We start from the raw sequence: 6,000 nt of genomic DNA on the forward strand, positions 1-6,000 counted from the left end.
ATCATGTCCCCTCTCAGTCTTCTCTTTTCCAAACTAAACAAACCCAATTCTTTCAGCCTTCCTTCATAGGTCATGTTCTCAAGACCTTTAATCATTCTTGTTGCTCTTCTCTGGACCCTCTCCAATTTCTCCACATCTTTCTTGAAATGTGGTGCCTAGAACTGGACACAATACTCCAGTTGAGGCCTAACCAGCGCAGAGTAGAGCGGAAGAATGACTTCTCGTGTCTTGCTCACAACACACCTGTTAATGCAGCCCAGAATCACGTTTGCTTTTTTTGCAACAGCATCACACTGTTGGCTCATATTTAGCTTGTGGTCCACTATAACCCCTAGATCCCTTTCTGCTGTACTCCTTCCTAGACAGTCTCTTCCCATTCTGTATGTGTGAAACTGATTGTTCCTTTCTAAGGATCACATACTATTTTTTCCACAGTCTCTGTATTCTCAGCTCCAGTACCCTGCTCCACAGCAACCAGGAGCAGTAATTGCAGAGAAAGTCCCAATCAGCCCGTGCAACCCTTGGGTGAAACATGCTCAGTCTAGACGGAATCTTCAGAGAATTTAGTTGCCAAACTCTAACAAGTCTCTCCTGAGTGTGTGTGAAGTGAAGTTTTCCAAAGGCTTATAACTTGGCCAAATGTGGATGTTTTTTCATGGGGCAGCAAAGGCACATCCCTGACATATAGTCAGCCACCCCCTCTCCCCCCGCCAAATTTCAAGTCCCTGTTCCCAAGCATGGAGGTGTTCGATCTCAATGAAAGGGCTGTAGGGATTTTTTTCAGCACTGGCAAAGCAATATATTTTTTCCTATCCTTGTGCTCAGAAATGGCTAAAACTTTTTCAAAAAGTTCAGCCTGAGACAGACACCTGCTGTGGGAAATTTCAACCCAAACGATGAAAAGTTACAAGCAACTGGAAACAGGGCAACCTTAGTTGGTAGCGCTGCCGAGAACCAATTGTAGAACAGTAGCGTCTAGAGATCCCAGCCAACATGAGGGTCCCACTGTGCTAGATTCAAACACATACTAAGAGATAGTCTCTGCCCCAAAGAGCCTACTACTCTTATGGCCTAAATAGGCAAGGCAGACAAAGGGTGGGAAGGGAAACAGAGGACAAATGTCTTCTCAAGGTCCTACAGCAGGTCGGTGGCAGAATCAGGAATAAATCCCAGGTTTCTTGACTCCCAGAGCAGTGCTCTACCCTACACCATCTCTCCTGCCAACGGAGCTTCCCTGATCCACAGCAGTAGAGAATTCGGCCCGATTCTTTCAATGAACTTTTTGCAGAGCTTTGGTGTCCTTCTTGACATTGCTGAGGTTCAACTATGACAGTGAACTGTGCTATTTGCCTAATTGACACTCTTCAGAACTTGCCCGTTTTAAAAATAAAAAGCAGAAATGCCACCGTTTACTCTGCCTCTGCTGGAGGCATCACGCTTGCCTTACCTGTCTCTTTTGTTAGCTTCCAGGGAGTTTTGAATCTGAATAATGCTCAATTAATCTCAAATATTTTCCTATACTTGTTCCTTCCGCATGTGCTTTCAGGGTCACATTCTGGTTGCCTTACTTGTGGAAATAAGGCCATTGAAGAGCATGTGATTACCCTCATTGGAGGCCCTGGAAGGTGGATGCAAAAACTTTCTTCAGTTGTTTCTCTGGAAGATGATAGTCTGGCCACATCTTGATTCATTCCCACAGTCTCCTGTCCCCAGTCAGTGGGAGTGCTAGTAGCATCATGAGAATTCCCGAACCCTTTTGGAAACATAATAAACACGTGCCTTGCAAATTAATGCCCATTTCAATTAGTTTCTGTTACTGAGGGCCCAACTCTGCCATCCTTACTCACCCCGAGCAGCATCTAAGGCTTAACTTTAAGCACATTATTAGTCCCATTGAAACCTAAGGCCCAGATACCCACCTGGGAAAATTGGCACCACTCCACTGGAGCTATAGTGGTTTACCCCATCTGGCCTTGTGGACTTCCTCAGGGCCACAGTGTCAGCACTGTGCAGGATAGTGCATGGGACTACTCATGGGGTAAGGTGCTACTCAGTGAGTAAGGCAGGCAGAACCCAACCCTGACTCGGTAATGTATATATTGGGGGTTTCGTGCTTGGGGAAGAATGCAACTCATGCTTCTGAAATCTGAACCAGAGAAACCACTCCTGAACTTGATTGCTCCCCAGGGTAGCCATTCTTCAAGGGTATCTAATACAAGACAAGTAGGGTGGGATCTTCAAAAGTGCTCAGCACTGGCTTAATTCGGCTTCCATTGAAGTCCCTGTTTTAGAGAATCCCACCCTTCAAATCTCTAGGGCCAAATCCTGAAGTGCTCACCGTATTCTTACTGAGATTAAACTGTCATTGGAGCCACTGGGAGTTTTGCCTGAGTGAGGTTTGCAGGATTTGTCCCCTCTTTCATTCATGGCCTTTTGATTTTGGTCTGTGGTCCCTGATCTCAGATGCCCCAACTCACTGCATACTCTACGGAGACAGTCGGCCTGATTCGCTACAGTCTTACTGCAGGATTGGAAGGCCCCTTCTCAATGGACTGGCATAGCGGCAGCAAGAGCTCTTAATGGGACCCATTGCTACTGGGGAAACAACATGTACGCCTGAGCCCAGGGTCAGATATCCCCACAGCATCAGGTTCTGTAATCAAGTCACCGTGAGGCTCAAGGGACTGGGCATGTGGCTGTGACATCGATACACTTTCACTGCTGGGTTGCCAGTACAACTCTGCCTCGGGCCGGTAATGAGTGAAAGTTATCATTGCCTGATGCCCTGTGTCAAACGGGTGCAGAATGTGGCATCACGAAAAACACCAGCACTTGTCAGTCTTTGGTCTCTTCTGGCCAGTCTCAGCAGAGAAGCCAAAGATGAAATGGTCTTAGAAACCAAGTTCTGCTCTCCTGCCCAGATTGGCAGGGGCACTGGGAAATGTGCCCTGCCATTGCTCAGCCCATAGCTGATTTACGTTTAAACAGAGGATGCCAGGACTGTCCATCCCTGCGTCTTTCACCAGCAATCATTCGAAGATCTGAAATAAAATATTGGTTTTGGTAACTTTCTGAAAGATCTATTGTTCTTCATTGTGGGTGATGGATGCAGACCTCGCCTGGAGGACAACGCCTCCAGCATTCCATCGGGAGACTGGTTCCGTGCTAACTCTGATGGAGGGAAGGGCGCCACCTATTGAATCACCAGCATCACTTCTTGCAGCACCTGGATTTTCCTGGCCGGGGAACCCACTAGCCTGCATAGCTCAGGACACCTTAGCGTTTGCTTCAAAATAGTTGCAAAACGTGGGCCACACTCTGCTCGCAGCCGCGACCCTTCAGGGGAACAGTACAGAGGAAGGGAAACAAGCAAGGCAGAGGGGTGGAAACAAAACATGCCAATCTTGCATACTGTTATTATAGGACCTGACCAGCTCGATCTTTAGTGCATTTATCTTCATAGGACTCCTGCAAGGTAGGGGAGTGCGATCATCTTCGTTTTACAGGTGGGGAGCTGATGTGATGTAAGACTAAAGCGACTTGCCCAAGGTCACACAGGAAGTCTGTAGCAGAGCAAGGAACTGAACCCAGGGCAGTGTTGTAACCACTGGACCAGCCTTCTTCTCTCATGGAGGATGGAGGGGGCGGGTTTGGTGTCTCCGAAGCATGCTCCTTATTTTGATCAGGTGGGAATATTCTAAATCAACACCTTGTGATTGGTTGATGCTTTATTCTGTGATTGGTCGATGCATTATTCTGCATCAGCACCTTGTGATTTGCTGTACGTGGGTGGGAGGCTGGCAGGAGAAAGGGGTGGAGCCAGCCAGTAACTCGTCTATTCTGTATGCTTCCCTGGGACAGGGACTAAAATGCCACAGCCACTTGCCACAGATGTTAATGTTGCTGAGGCCAACCTTAGCTCCTGCCCCACGCCATTAACCCTCCTTGGAGGGAGCAGCCAGTGCCATTATGACAGATCAACCAGCTGTGCTGCCAGGTGGGAAGCCAGGAGCTGGAGGCAGAGTAGAGGCTCTTCTGACGTGTGGCTTTAGTCAGGGTTTACAGACCCCAGCCCTTCCCTTCCTGCTAGGCCAGTATCCCCCCTACCCCTCCCCCCAAGCTAGGGGATGACATGCTGGAGGAACGGCTGCTGCAGTTTTCCCTACAGAAATGAATGGCCTAGGACCATGCAGGTAATACTAATACTTTTATTGTGGGGCTTTGTTAAACCTGGGGCATGTGAAACTTTGGCAACACATTGACTCGCTGAAGCAGCCATCTGTATAAAGTATCTGTTACTGACACCCACTGATGGATTTTATCCTTGCGTAGTTTTCGTGAAATGCAGCACAGGTGAGATGACATTCCGATTCAGTAGACCAAATTCAGAGAGGAAAGTCTAAGGCTAGGTCTACACTACCCGCCTGAATCGGCGGGTAGAAATCGATCTCTTGGGGATCGACTTATCGCGTCTCGTCAGGACGCGACAATCGATCCCCGAATCGACGCGCTTACTCCACCAGCGGAGGTGGGAGTAAGCGCCGTCGACTGGGAGCCGCGGCAGTCGATTTTGCCGCCGTCCTCACAACAGGGTAAGTCGGATCTGATACGTCGAATTCAGCTATGCTATTCACGTAGCTGAATTTGCGTATCTTAAATCGACCCCCCCCCTGTAGTGTAGATGTAGCCCTAAGTGAATCTTTCTCTCTACCCAGTCGCACTTATCCCATGCTCAGCACCATATAATAGCTGAGCATCTAATGAAAGGATTCCATTTCAGAATAAATAAAAAGGCTGACGTGTTGTCCAGTCCTGAAGCCATAAGGCCACACTGGCATAAGCTGGTGTAACGGAGTAAAGAATCAGGCTTTGTTCTGCAGGAATTTCCTGGCTACATGGTGAATTCTATTGACTGTCATTTAGTTCATGTCAATAGGACCCTCTCTTGCTACACGCCAGGTGGAATTTTAAGGCTCCTGGAATTAGGCCATATCCTGTATTAACTTACACCTTTTTCCTGTTACACCCATTCTCTTCTGGCCTTGCCAGGTAATTACACCAGCTAAGATTCTCTTAGACTGAGTTAGCAAAACTCCAGAGGTAACGTGCAAGGGGTGTGTGAAGTTATATATTGCTAGCGCTTCATTATGCCCCATGATGGCCCCCCAGTCAGCCAAAGGATTGGGGAGGTTAGAACCCCCTTTGCTCCCATCCCGCTCCTCAGCTCTGAGCGTGTCTCAGCCACAGCTGAAGATCAGGCCTTGGGTGTCCCCTGTGTTGTCCTGGTTTAGTTTATTGCATAGTTTTGCTCCGCCCAACAATGCAGAGCCCAGATCCAGGAGCCACTGAGGCACAGGCTAGTCTGCTCGGTTTCACACACCATTGCTCAAGAATGCCAGTGAGTGGTGTGAATGTGAGGTCTGCACCAGACTGACTTAGCCAGACAACAGTTTGACATGATGCAAAGGGCTTGGGCCTCCAGCCTCAGTGCCAGTCCATGTGCCAACTAAGATCTCTCATTATTCATCCGATTTACTTTCACTAATGTGCCACTGAAATGCATGAATCTAAAGGAAGTGGATCGAGTGTATACACATCAATTGCTCCAGCAGAATAAAATGTATATTTTCTAAGGGTGTGGCATGACTGACCTGGGTATTAGAGCATGATTTATCCTTTCTCATCATTCCAGTATATGACTTACTGCATGGGAACCTGCTAAAAGCAATGACTCAAACAGAATTTATATTTGTCTGGGTGGCTCACTGGACTTTCTCTCAGCTTTTGATTGGCAAATGTCACTATCTTTTGGTATCAGTCCTGCCCTCATCTATTGGGTAAAAGTGCTGCAATCGGGTCCGTGACCTGCCTTCCCAATCCTCAGCTCCTGTAAATCAGCACAGCTCCAGTGAAGCCGATGGAGTTACACCAGCTGAGGATCTGGCCGTATATCTAGTGCAAGTGAAGGCCTGAGTGTAGCCATTTTTCTGGTCAATGCAA

This window comes from Emys orbicularis, chromosome 5, assembly GCF_028017835.1.
Source record: "Emys orbicularis isolate rEmyOrb1 chromosome 5, rEmyOrb1.hap1, whole genome shotgun sequence".
NCBI classification, from domain to species: Eukaryota; Metazoa; Chordata; order Testudines; family Emydidae; genus Emys; species Emys orbicularis.